The sequence below is a fragment of the Podarcis melisellensis genome (genome assembly GCF_964234715.1).
Source record: "Podarcis melisellensis genome assembly, chromosome: 1".
Lineage (NCBI taxonomy): Eukaryota > Metazoa > Chordata > Lepidosauria > Squamata > Lacertidae > Podarcis > Podarcis melisellensis.
This window is the reverse complement of record NC_138528.1, coordinates 95,321,136-95,335,832: the sequence shown is the minus strand read 5'-3', so window position 1 is coordinate 95,335,832 and position 14,697 is coordinate 95,321,136. Positions and strand designations below refer to the sequence as shown.

Below are 14,697 nucleotides of genomic sequence, written 5' to 3'. Positions count from 1 at the left end.
TTAAAGTGAGTTTTTTGGGGGGGTGTATTGGTTTGTGGTTTTAAAATATATTTTTTGTTCTTATTTTGCATTTTTGTTTGTTGTGAACCACCCTGTGATATTCAGATGAAGGGTGGTATGCAAATTTTAGTAAATAATAATAATAATAACACAGTTTTTATTTTTAAGGCAATATTTTAAAACATGGATCATTTCTATGTGTGGATGGTTGGGGTTGGGGATTGAGATATGTACCTACTGCCCACACTGTATTCATTTATTGCCTGCTGCTCCATCCCAATTTTCACTGTTATTTGAGCAGTAGATGGGAGTTTAACACATTGTGCAGAAGGTGGGTATGATTAAGGGCAAAGTTGATGTTGGCAAATGGTTGTCTCATGCAGCAGCACTCCTTCTCATAACCCAGTTCATCAACATAGTCTCTCCCAAACTATCCTTCAATATCATTTCTCTTACCCTACTCTTTGATAGTTCCTTGTTCTCCCTTCCCATCCCAGCTTTGTCTATTTAATAATAATAAAAAGTCAGTCCTTAGGGTAGGCACAATGCCACTTCTATGTTCAGACGTGCCTACCACATTAATAGCAATAATAATTGCAATACTAAATGTACAGGTATAGCAAGTACGTTCTTATCACTAAGATTGAAAGGAACAAAAACATCTCCTCCAAAGTTCCTCTGGCTGTGAGGCAAGGGTTGGGTGGAGAGTTAAATAAAATAATTGCTTCCATTTAGGAAAGAGGTCACCATCATGCTATGTATATTTACTCAGCAGTAAGTCCCATTGAGCACAATAGGATTGGTTCAAATGTAATTGTGTGTTGGATTGTATCACTGCCTATGGTGATAACTCTAGGCTTATCTTGGGTTTATTTTGATTCGTTCCATTGCTTGATATGAAATATGGCAGGAGACAGATGTGGCTTAATTTTCTAGCTGTGTAGCCAGCATTTGAGTTTTTCAGTAATGCCGCATCTGGTTTCAGTGATCATTTTTACAAGGAGGATTGTTCTCCCACTTACTTTTGGAATACCTGTGATTTTATATTAAAATTGTTGTGTTTGTGTTGCAATTCTTTCCAAAGAATATAGCAAAGGGCTGTTTGGAAAATGGATTCCACATTCCATGGGATTTTCTGAACTGCAGACAACATTACTTCTTGGAGTCAGGAGTTCAAAATGTCACCTCCATAAAATGTGTGGGAAATTGCATTGGCCTTATATTGATATTTGTTTTGGGTGATAGAAATAATTTATTTTAAAATAACCAGTTGTTCATCCAAGTCAAATATCTAGTAGTGCATTTTTCTGGACAGCATATTTGTTAGTTGACAAAGTATGCTGAAAAGATGTAACTTCTGGGGTGTGTGTGAGTTTAAAAAAAATCCACAATCTCTTGTAGCGGTACAGAGGATGATGGTATCAGGTAATACTGCTATCAGGGATAGTTTGGCTTTTATGATCTGGCTCCACAACCTTTGTTTGTCAAGGCAGGCTTTCAAACACATTGCAAATGTAGCTTTCCAGATCTTTTACTGCAGATCTTCCAGTGTGTCGTGAAGTCATGGAAGCAATTCATTGTGAGACTCTTAAATGTAAGCCACATCAAATGAATGCGAGCCATGCAAGGGGTTTTGCAGTTTCCATTCATTTCAGTTGTGTTTGAGAACTTCACAGAATCGTGCCCATAAACTCTGTCCTCTGTCCTTTAATCTAGGGTGAAAAGCCAATAAAATTTCTTAAGGTATTTTGAGAATCCCATTAATTCTGCAAATATTCCTATATGAATGTTAAAAGCAAACATATTAAGATTCTATGTTTTGCTATGTTTTAAAGTTGAAGACCAGATTTAAAGTTCTGTATATTTCTGTTTCTCTGTCTGAACTTTGTAATCTTGATTGGCTTGCAGCTAACCTCTTCCAAGGCTTGGCTAGGTTAACTTACACAAGCAAGCATTTTCAGGAATGTTAAATAGACAGTATCTGGGAAGGATTTTTCATAGACATTAAAAATTAGGATAATATTATTATTGCTGCAGGACATCTTATCTGCTTAAGATGTAGGCCCAATATCCATGCTAATGTGGTTAGCTTTGTAATTAGCAGAAAATACCATAACAACTGACTAAGCACATTTCCATAGAAATTTTGTTCATTTCAATGAAGCCTAATCCGAATCAGTATGCTTAGAATTAGCTCCAAGAGACTGGCTGAAAGTGAAGAAGCACAGCTGATGATGTGCCATTGCAGCGGAATTGCGATATGTTATACAGACTGGCTATGCCCACTTAAAAAGAAAACTGCCTGGTTACCATCCATTAAAATCTGTTATGGCCAGCATAGCAGGGTAGCTGCTTTGTAGACATCAGTGAGATAATTCATGGTGAAAAGCTGTCTGTAAATATTGAAAATAAATAGCTATGGTGGTTCCTGCCAGACATTACAACTCCCATAATCCCTAACCTTTGGCCACACTTGCTGATGGGAGTTGTAGTCCAACATTGGCTGCTCCTGGACTATAGCTTTCAGGGGCAGGACTAATTAGAAGGGAAAGAGCTTTCTTAGCAGTGACATCTTGGAGTTCCCCTGCCTCCCTATGTTTGTCGTTCTGTTCCATCTTTTCATCTGTTTACTGGGCATGGAATCTGATGGCATCTTTTAATTCTTTCTGGCTTTTTAAAACAAAAAATGTGCTAATGCTAATGCACTGTTCTTTGCTTCTGTTGGATTCACTTTGTTTTTATTCTGTGACTGTTTAAATCTGTTTTAGGTCATACATAATGTTGTGGTGTTGTTGTTTTTTTTTAAAAAAATTGTATTCTATTATTTTAATCTTCATTAAAGGGAACTTCAGTAGCTGGGTGGTGCAGAAATGTAGCTAATAAATAAATACAGTTAGTGCTAGATGGAAGTGGCCTTGTTTTCCTATATTTTTAATGGCTCCTGTGGTTTTATTGCTGCTCCCATGTGCTGCCTTTTATGGCTTTTATTGTTCTTTTATTAGTTATATTTTAATGTTTTGATATGATGTTGCAAGCTGCTTTCAGAATTGAAAGGTGTAGTGGAAATATTTTCCCCAAGCATAAGCCATTGGGATCTCTCACACATTAGCAACAGTGGACCCTGCTACTTTCCTGTCTTCTCCTTGCTCCTAGCAGCAGGGTAGAACCATACCAAGCTCCAAAGAGAGTCTTCCAGTGACAGCGCTGACATCACTGCTTGAGTGCCTAGTCCCAGCGCCTACAAAAAGTGACAAGCTGTTGCCTTACGCTGGTTTTCAAATGTTCATGTCAGATCCTCTGAGCTGCTGCCTCAGTGCAGCAGCTGAGATGCCATTAAAGGGCATACACATTTCAGGTATCATGGCCACTGAATGAAAACAAACCCCTCTGAATATAACTTGTGAGCAGCTCGTGGAATGTTATTTTGCTTATATATGTATAGTTCACTCTGGCTGAACTTGCTGATGAGGGCCTGCTAGTCGGCTAGGGAGCCATGTAGAGTGGCAAGAGACAACACATTATAGACCAGTTAACCTGGCCTTAGTAGTAGGCAAGCTCCCTGAGACATTAATAAGGGATGAGATCACAAAACATCTGGAGAAATATGAGCTGACAGAATCCAAGTCATCATGAGATTTGCAAAGTGTAAATCTCGTTTGACAAACTCAAATAGAATGTTGCAGAAGAACTAATGTAGCAAGGAAAGTGGAAAGGACTAGAGGCAGTGCAGTTACTGTGCAGTCCTAGCATGTTCACTAAGAAGTAAGCCCCACTAAGTTTAATTAGATTTATTCCCAGCTAAGTGTGTATACATGTCTAACCCCAACTATTTAGCTTTTCGGGCGGGCGGAATTGCAATTGCAGTTGCAGTTAAGACTAGAATACTGATTGCAAAAAAAAATATATGATTGAATAAAATCAAGTCACACTGAAAGTTATCGTTACACAGGCAACCACAGGGATTTCTCCAGGAGGGTGGGCTGGGCTATATCCATTTCTAGCACAATAACTATTAACCCTGTCCCTGTTGCTGCATTGGCATTCTGTAGTTATTGCATCTCACCATACTCAGTTATTTGCCAGAAACATGACCCAAAACGGCCACTTATTTTATCTTAACAATACAGGTGTCCACTTTGCCATACTTCTGGATTTTCCTGGACATTTATGGAATACTGCATTCGGCAGCAGTGTCCGGGCAGAAATTGGTCAAATGTCTGGGAAAATCTGGATGTATGGCAGCCCATGTTGGCAGTGCCTTTTTTTTTGCTGTTTTCTCATAAAAATATCACAAAACCAGCCTTTTTAAAAAAGCGATTTTGCCCCAAAAGCTCAACAACTTTTCTGTCTGGATTTTCACTGTTTGAAATATGGCAACGCTACATAACAGCAATACTCACAACAGGGAACCTTAGGAAGTATATAACACGGTTTGCAGGATCAGGTCTTTGGGTTGTGAAACTGTGTACACAATTCTATTATGTAATTAGCATGGTTTTCCTCTGCCAACGAAGGGCATGCCAAATGACAGATGATGAATATATTTATTTGGATTTTTGTTGGTTTTTTACCTGAAGGGTAGGTGTGCCTTTCAGTTCTTTCATGCTGGCTACAGAGTAAATATTAAAATTTTAAGATTAAGCAACAATCTGAATAATTTGCATTGCTGTTGCACAAGGCACCTGAATTTATGGATGCCACACTTTTATGAGGTATGTAGAGGAAACACAGTGATTGCTCCAGGCTATATCAGATGCAGCTTGCTCTCCCAAGAATATACTGTAGTTTGGTTATAGGAACTGATTTAGAGGAGTTTGTGGAATAATTTACATATCATGTAGAAATCTGCCCCGTATTGGCAATTGTTATCATTTTTTCCTCTGAAATTTCAGAGAAGTGCTGTGTTCTTCAAGTCAGGGTCTTTTAGATTGTAAATGAACTTGCTCCCAAATATTCATATTAGAATTTTACAGATATGCTCAAATCTTTTTGCAGTTGTTCTCAGAATACTTACCTATGAGATTGTCTTACCCCACATGTGCCCACTTGAACACTTCGATTGGTGGAAAAGGTGCCACCTAATGCCTGTTCCACATTTGTAAGGTGTCAATCATTTAGTATGGCAGTACCTACAGCCTAGTGCAGATGGGGCCTTAGTCTGAACAGGTAAATAGGTGATTAATTCTTCAGTAACTCATCTCCAGCTCTACAAACCATTGAGGTGGTGGATATTGTTCTGTAGCTTAGAATTCTGCACCTCTTTTCCCTGCCTCTTATTCCAGTGCATTGTGCAAGGCTGCAAGTTCACTTTTTGAACATAGTCTAGTTTTCATTGGTAATACAGCCATTTTTCCAAGCTGACATAATTTGACAGAGGGGTCAACAAGAGGGGATTTAAGGATTTATATTTATACAAGTTTCTTTATTTAAAATGACAGCAAGAACAACCCACAATTCCTACATAGAAGCCATGAAGAGAAACAGAAAGTGTCTAAGTACAAGGGAGGCAGGCCACAACAGCCCTAAATTTTATTTAATACTAACTGTACATCTTCATTTAGGGCAGGTTCTTGTGACTTGCAGAGGGGAAACAACCTTTTTGTTATGTGGGATATCTATGCTAGATCTCCTGGTATATTTACAAACTGAAATATAGCTGGGGGGAGTTTCCCATTCATGTGAAGTACAGTAGTTGGGGAGGGGTTGTTGAATTCTTCCCCTCCCTATGCAATTTTCTTGATCAAAAACCTCTCCCAGCTTCTGTTTGTCCTGCAATGATAAAACACCAAGGTCTATATTCCTCCTCCAATACGCCAAACATCATATTAAGAGGAATTTTTTTAATCAGAAAAATGACTTGGAGGGAGATGATTAAACATCTCTCTCTGACACCACTCAGAGAAAATGGCAACTCCTGCAATTATATCTCCATTAAAACACACACAGTTACATCATGGATTGTCCATGTAAGAATAGCACTTGGATGTTTCACTGACTAGGAACATAGTACAAAAACGCAAGATTGAAATCAGCTGAAAACAAAACAAAAGCAAAAACCCCACAGGATAATGGTGTTGCTGCATGATGAATATGTTAAAAATACATATATATACCCAGTCCAATTATTTCAGGAGCAGTTTTGAAGTGTGTGACCTTTCTTGCAATAGGCAGCTTGGGAAATGTGTTAAAATGAAAACAAATCAGGCAAATTCCGGGGGGGGAAACGGAATTTCCACTGGTAAGTTAGACCTGGAAACTTTTCTTTATCATGTTTGCTTTGGCTACATAATCATTTCATTCATTAGGCAATCTATATCTTTCTCATCATGGTACACTCTCTTTTATTTGCACACATCGAAATTACCGGGAATTATGAATTAGAAGATAAACAATCTGCTTATGTGCACAGGATTAAGGGCATGTTTAGTGATTTAGCTGAAATATTTGAAAAGTTTGTGGATGAATTTGGCTTTGTGCTCATGGGCTGATTACTGTAGCTGAAGTTGCAAGAGACTTCATTCTTATGCATCACATAGCGCAGTGGTATAGCACATGGCAGGCATACAGCTATAGAAAGGCCAAAGTTATTTCATGAACAACATAATCTGTTCAGCAACTCTAACTGTGGGATTCCAAAAGGCTCGGACGTCTGAGGACGATGAAAAATTATGCAATGCAACGTAGATGTAAAATTCTGGCAAACCCACCAGTAATATATTGTGAAGTAAGGCATTGGCATAAATGCTCTTTAAAAGTATCCCTGAAAGATTTGATTAAAACTTTTTCATAGTACAATAAGATAAAAAAAAATCTAAATAAAAAACAAAAACAGTGAAAGAAAGAGAAAAGACACAGTCCTCTCTCTAAGGTAGCTCTTAATCCTTGTCCCGCACAGAAAGTGGTAAACCCTCCCAGCTCTCACCTGGGAGCTTTCCTTTCTTCTCCTCGTCTCTCACCCTGGGAGGTCTTCCCCTCCCTGCCAAATGCTCTTTAAAAGTATGATGGTTGCATCATTGCTTCAGAGTGTCTACTTTCAAATGAGAAATAATGTTTCATTTATGAGATTTTATAGTGCAATAAACAAAAGGTTGCCAGAATGTGTTTTGTTAACCTTCTTCTGGCTTATATGCTAAAAACAATTTCTAAGTGTTTTAAAATGAGCTCACTCAGGAAGGAATGGTATCTAATTTACAGATTCCATAGACAGAGGTGCAGAAATTCTGTATGGACTGGCATTTCAACAACACAATAAACATGATAAATGAGACCAGATCTAAAGGACTACTGGGTGTAAACCAGCATGAATAATTGCAATCACCCACTGGAATTTGCCCCCTCTTCATACTGTTCTTAGGTACAAATATCAGTACTTTCGGAATTGGATTTTCTGATTTAACAAAACATGATGGAGAGGTTTTGAGTGTATTGTTGCATGCCACCCCAATCTATGAGCGTGCGAAATTCCAGGGGTTCTAGGTGCACTTGTCTAGGGCCCATGTTTTCTTTTGGAAATGAGGCACAGCGGACACTGGTGTCTTTATGATATATGGTTTATTGATGCATATATACCACCTGAGCCTACAATGGAAGAGCTCACAGCATAATCAGCTTCTCCCAGGTGCAGCCTTGGATTCAATATACATAAAACATCGTGCTCTGCCTGCTACTTTCTGTTTCAGTCACATAGCTCATAACTCCAACCCCTCTAATCTAAGCTCTGACTTTATCTGTTGAGGGAGAGGGGCCCCAAACATTTGCCATCTCACATTGAGTTCTTTTTGATCCTCTGTGTTCTTAATGGCCCATCTCCCAGGCTATCATCTTAAGACGGGAGGCTAGCCTGACTGAATTAGATTTTAATACTTGCTGCTACCAGGTGATTAGAAGTGTCTAGCACACAGTTTAACACCCAAACCTTAATTTAATTCTACACCTACTGGACCCAGGAATTGAGGGGAGTCAGTTCCTAGGTCTGAATCACCATGTGTCATTGCTGTAGAATGGAACTGGGAAAGTGATGTAGGTCAATCATTAGCACTAATCCAGGATGGTTTTCATGTTAATTTATGGCATGCTCTAGTTTTCCACATAATTAAAATATTATTGCACATTCATGCACACATGCATCTATGCAAGCCAAGCCATGTTACCCTGGCATTGCATTTAGGACGCTGTCCATTACACATCAACCTAAAAATGTGCTTTTACAAATCAGCAAAAAGCCCCATGTGATATTACTAGGGATATACTACTCAGTAATTGTTTCAAGTCACTTGTCTTAGAATCAGTGAAATTGTGAGCTGCTAAGCTTTGATTACAAAGGTATTCACTGTTATTTCAGAGTTTGCATTAGCTCTTGGCACTCATCTGAGAGCAATTCAAAGTTGTGACTTTTTGTTGTTCTGAACTAAGAAGCCCTAAATGGCTTGAGCCCAGATATAAAAATGAGAGATCATTCAACTCCTATACTGTGTTTGCATTGCAGGCAGCTCAGGGCAGATAGTGCATTCTGGCTTCAAATGTGAACAAGGAAGGAAAACAGAGAGACACTCCTGGTAGCCTCTCCCTAAGCTTTTAAACTCATTGGCCTAGAAAGTGTATCATTCTCAGAATCAAAGTATCTTCAGCGAGAGGTAAGTCTTTAAGAAAGAAAGAAATGTAAGCAGTCCTAAATGCTGTCATGTGAGTTTTAAACCGAACTTCTAAAACGTATTTTGCCTATATTTTCTACCATATTTTCAAAAGTTTTGATGATGCTGACATGCCTGAGTTTATGGGATAGATTAGATATAGTCCTGTACATAAAGACCTCTACATCCTTTGTACATACCATGAATAAACTTTCACAGTATGTAGGCAGAATCAAGTGCTGTCTGCACTTTTAATAGGATTCAGCTGAAATATACTACAGTGGTACCTCGGGTTAAGTACTCAATTTGTTCCGGAGGTCTGTTCTTAACCTGAAACTGTTCTTAACCTGAAGCACCACTTTAGCTAATGGGGCCTCCTGCTCCTGCTGTGCCGCCGGAGCATTATTTCCGTTCTCATCCTGAAGCAAAGTTCTTAACCCGAGGTACTATTTCTGGGTTAGCGGAGTCTGTAACTTGAAGCGAATGCAACCTGAAGCGTATGTAACCCGAAGTACTACTGTAATACTATCACCCCTGCTACTACCATTTAGCCATTTATGTGCCAGAGGTGTGTTAGGCTCTTTAGAGCAGTGGCCTCATTTCTTCAGAGCAACCTGGAAGATTTAGCTTTTGTAAAGAAAGAATGCTGGAATCCCCAGAGTTTTCTAACCTACTCCAGATTTAAACATTCATTATTTATAACAGCATCCTGGAAACTACTTTGCTCAGGCAATTAATTACAATGACCCAGCTGAACGGAAGATGGTACAGTGCCACATGCCGTGCCATGTAATTAGTCACTAGGCCAGCTCTGCACATTAAAATCTACAGACTGTCTTTATTGAGTACAAGAGATCACCGGTCTTATAGATAATGGCTTAGATGGGAATTTTCATTCCTTAAAAGCAGCAGATATTAAGGTATGAAATGTAGTACTCCTAATAGTTTGTTCTTGGAGATTACTACAGCTGCAATGTCCAAAGGCAACATATAGCATTTTCATTACCTCCCTGGCTGTCATCTTGAGCGGTCTTTGAAAAGCTTTACAGACTTAAGGGCAACTGAGGCAGTAAATGTTGTTCCAGAATGATCCTCCAGTTTTAAATGCCATCTAGTGACAATTCAATGAGCACAGAAACTGCAAATCCCAGAAAGTGGAGAATATTTCAGCCTACCGTGTTGATAGTACCCCAAGCACAAATTTGGTTCAGTCCCCTACTCCTCCAGATATGAATGTACGATACCCTAGAGAAAGAGGCTCAGTGTGTATGGAATGCCAAGAAGTTTTTCAACTTTCTGTGTTGACTGCCTCCCATTACAAATCAGTGTTACAGGATAGGTGGAACAAAAATAATGACAGCATTGAGCTGTAGTAGTTGTGTGCCCCCCCCACCTTCCGCTAGGCCTCGTATAGATAGCCATGGCTTTCAGTGCAAACTACTGCATTTTTTTGCAGTTCTTCCTTACATAAAACCAAAGAACAACAAAATGTGGTGTTATTGGAAAATAGGCCATTGTAAGAAGTTTATTAAAAAAAGGAAATAGTAATATGGCTAGGGATTTTCATGGCTCCTGTGAGCAGAGCCCCATACAGTGGTACCTTGGGTTACAGACGCTTCAGGTTACAGACTCCTCTAACCCAGAAATAGTATCTCAGGTTAAGAACTTTGCTTCAGGGTGAAAACAGAAATCGCACAGCCGTGCGGCGGCAGCGGGAGGCCCCCATTAGCTAAAGTGGTACCTCAGGTTAAGAACAGTTTCAGGTTAAGAATCAACCTCCAGAATGAATTAAGTTCTTAACCCGAGGTACCACTGTATTACTTATTGAAGATATGTTGTGTTTTATTACATGGCAGGCACTGTAAGCCATCTTTCTCCAACACAGTGCCCTTAGGATGTTTTCGACTACAACTCCCATCAACTCCATCTAGCACTGTCATGATGGGAGTTGTAATCTAAATGATCTGGAAGGCACCAAGCTGGAGAAAGGTGCTCCAGATAACAAAAGACTGATGCTGAGATTTAAACATCATTTGTTTGTTTAATTCATTTGTACGGATTTCAGAAAGAGCTTCAAGTATTGCGTATGTCTCTCTTTCTATGATAAAATATATACATTGGTACCTCTGGATGCAAATGGGATCCATTCCGGAGCCCCGTTTGCATCCTGAAGCGAACACAACCTGTGTCTGCGCGTGCGCGGGTCATGATTCGTCGCTTCCGCGCATGCGCGTGACGTCATTTTGAGCGTCTGCACATGCGTGAGTGGCGAAACCTGGAAGTAACACGTTCCATTACTGCAACCCGAAAATGCTCACCCCGAAGCTACTTCAACCCAAGGTATGACAGTACTTCTCAAGAGGTACTATCTTTGTTTGATTCAGCTATTTTCAGAGCTGAGTAAATTAAAAACAACCATGCCAGTTATTGATTGAGCTTCTCTCAGTAAAGTGTGAATCCTGAACTTCATTGAGCTTGACTTGAAGCAGAACATTGGTCAGAGTGGGTTAAGCTATATATATATATATATATATATATATGCAGGTTTTGGTGTCCTCGGGTGTCTTCCCGTGTAAAAGTTGGGGTGTCTAGGCGACGTTTCGACGAGGTCTCACTCGTCATCTTCAGGCTGGTGCTTTCGGCTTCTTGTTACTGGAACAGAGGTAGCTCTGTTCCAGTAACAAGAAGCCGAAAGCACCAGCCTGAAGATGACGAGTGAGACCTCGTCGAAACGTCGCCTAGACACCCCAACTTTTACACGGGAAGACACCCGAGGACACCAAAACCTGCATTCCTGTACCCGTGAAAATCTACGAAAGCATATATATATATATATATATATATATATATATATATATTTGCTTTCGTAGATTTTCACGGGTACAGGACCCAGACCCTCTCCACAGATAAATTACAGACACCATCCAGTAGCCAAACCATGGTGGCACCTCCGGATGCTGCACCCCCCTGCAATCCCTACACAGATCTGGCTGACACAGGCCACAAAACCACAGCTCGCCCCTATACACGAAGCCAAGCCAGAGCACAACTAAATGCAGTACAGCCATCTTCTCAGAAAAACTCTTCACAAAGTTCAAGAGGTCAAGACACAAAGACTTTAGCAACTAATCCACACCTAATGACCCACCTAAGTGGTACTCAGGATATCACTCAAGAAATCACTCAAGATATCCCTCAAGTAATTAAGGAACAAAAGAAGAAAAGGCACACTAGCCTGGGAACTTCCTCTCTGCCCAGAACATTGGAGGCTATACACCACACCCCCTCAACAGTATTTATAGGAACTCAAACACTGAGATCCTGCTCTGTTCCAGTAACAAGAAGCCGAAAGCACCAGCCTGAAGATGACGAGTGAGACCTCGTCGAAACGTCGCCTAGACACCCCAACTTTTACACGGGAAGACACCCGAGGACACCAAAACCTGCATATATATATATATATATATATATATTTTAGATGAGTTCATTGCCACATATTAAGTAGCCCAGTGCCTATAAAGGAAGTCAACACAATTTCATTTTGCAGAGAGAGAGAGAGAGAGAGAAGCAAGCTTCTCACACACCTGTTCTTAGAAATGGTATATTCCTTGTTTTTGCTTGTAGACTATAATGATTGTTATCACAGTTAAAAAAAATATATTCCTGTATTCCCTTTGATCTTCAAAGAGCACTAGTGTTTCCAGAGGACAAAGAAAGCATAACAAGAATATTTTTATGTGTGTAACCAAGCAGGTGATTTGCTTGCAAAACACACAAGTTGAAGAGTCTTTTTTCAGTTTCAAGGAAAATATGGAGAAGTCAGAATGGTTATATTCATTCTCCATAGAATAGGTAGTAGTCAACCAAGCTTTACTCAAAATAGACCTGTTGACATTATATATGACTTTAGTCATGTTCATTAATATCAATGTGACTTCTCTGTTTAGTATCTTAGATTTCCTTCCATTTCTGTTCATGAGCAAAGGCACCCAAACCATAGTTAGAATCTACCCATTCTCTATGATGCAGCCTATGGGCCAGTTCCTGCACTACTGCCCATGCATATGTGTGCCTGTGGAAGCTACATTTGGCAACCCCAGAAACACAGCAGGCTATAAAAGCTGATGTTTCAACATGTTCAGTTTCTTGGGATAACATATAAGCACCCAGAGCAAATCATCATTATCATCACCGTTAAGACCTGGGTAGAAAAACTAATAATTTTATTTTTTGTGATGAGTGACTAGAGAAATAGGCATTTGGGTTTTGTGGAGCACTTAAAGAATGAATAAGTTTACAGTAGTAATATGCAGAAGAAGATATTGTCCAATCAGTTTGATTACTCATTTCCAGCTAAGGTAATAGCTAGAGAGCTAAACAAGGCTTGATCAGAAGTGGTTTAAAATGCTGCTTTATTGTGTCTCCCCACATGTTGTAAGGACTGAATAAGGATGATAAATTAGTTCAATCTGCTATTGAAAGCGGACAGATGATGTAGTTAGATCTGCATTGTAGCACATATGAAGCTACTGAATAACACATATAACATGAGATGCCCAGTTTATAGCAGGCAAATAAAAGGCAGAGCAGGTGCTGCAAAGCTCTTAACATGCTGTGATTTCATGGTGGGATTCTGATCCACTTTATACACTACATTTTAAATATTTATTCATTGATTTGATATATTATACCCTACTCTTCAACAGATTTCCAGGGCAGTTTGCAAAAACTTAAGATTACAAATTGAAACAAAAGCAAAAAAGCACATTAAAACAACACAGTATAACAGCAGTCAGCAAAATTAAAAGCGAAACTTCCAAACATTGTGAAGGCAATGCAGAGAGGATTTAATCGCCTGGTTTTTGTTTTTTTTAAAAGTATTTGTCTGCTGTTGAACCACAACTTCCTGGGTGAGAACGTTCCATAGCCAGAGTGCAACAACCATATAAACCCTGTCCCTTATAGTCTTCAATGGTGGTAGTATTCAAATGGTGTTGAAAAAGCTATGGGTAAGCACTCGCGGAGGAAACAACTGTAGATCTTATACGTGTTTGTGGAGCCAACAGACTCTTAAGGCACTTCAGTCATAAACCATATGATGGACTTTCAAGGTTTAAAAAAGCCCCCAGCACTTTGAATTGAACCCAGAAATGAGCTGCAAGCCAGTGCAGTTGGAGAAACACAACTATTTTCAGCTTCAATTTTGACCAAGCATGGAATTACATTGTTGGAAAAATATTTGGACTCAATACCCAATATCCTGTGAGTTCATCCTGGATGGCCAATAAGATCCAAACTCCAATTTTCAAGTCAAACAGGACATTTATTTAGACTTTGCGAGGCCAGTGTGACATAACCTCAACCAGCAAGTAGTTGACGGTAGCACACTGGATATGAAAAGAGAACAACCATTTATACACTTACAAGCAAAGGTTTAATCAGGAGGCATAGCAATTTTCTTATCTTTCCCTCCTTCCTTTGTCCTTAACCGTTATAGTAATAGCTCCTGCATACATGTCATTCCATTCGTCTCCCATGGTTTTCTTGCACATACAACCTTCACTTTTTTGGTCTTTCTCACACACATTTTAATATTTATTCTATAATTCAATAATGTCAATAATTATCCAACAACACCACAGTGGCATACACATATGGTTTTGAGATAAGGTGATTTAGAGCAGATATCTTCAACCTTTTCAGACCCAAGACCCACTTTTAACTCAAACATGCATTTGGAGACCCATTTCTTTGTATGGTGATAGTGCTCCTGTTACGAGCCACTTTGAATGAAGCCTTGGCCCAATAGTGGGTCCCAACCCACCTGCTGAAGACCAGTGATTTAGAGCATCCGTTGTCAACTGGTAGGTTAGGATCCATAAGCTCTTGGGCCAACTGCACTGCAAACTGTAGGCGGAGTTGGCTTTTATCCTCAGTTGGCAGACCAGACTATGCTCATTGTCTGGGCAGTTGAACTTTTGTTTTGGTAGGTTGTCCTGCCCTGCAGTGCAGCCAGCTGGGTAATTTAAAATGGCTGGCCACTGGGACGTGGCTGCTCATAACTTGT

The 14,697-nt window shown here is 39.6% G+C and overlaps 1 protein-coding gene across 3 annotated transcripts in view; it reads left to right on the top strand.

Moving 5' to 3' along the window:
- NCKAP5 (NCK associated protein 5) overlaps window positions 1-14,697 on the top strand; it is a 617,165-nt gene that overhangs the window by 53,492 nt on the left and 548,976 nt on the right. For all 3 annotated transcript variants that reach the window (XM_081921458.1, XM_081921453.1, XM_081921455.1), the window contains exon 2: window positions 8,486-8,633. The gene's annotated coding sequence lies outside the window, so the exon portion shown is untranslated. The remainder of the gene's footprint in view (window positions 1-8,485; window positions 8,634-14,697) is intronic.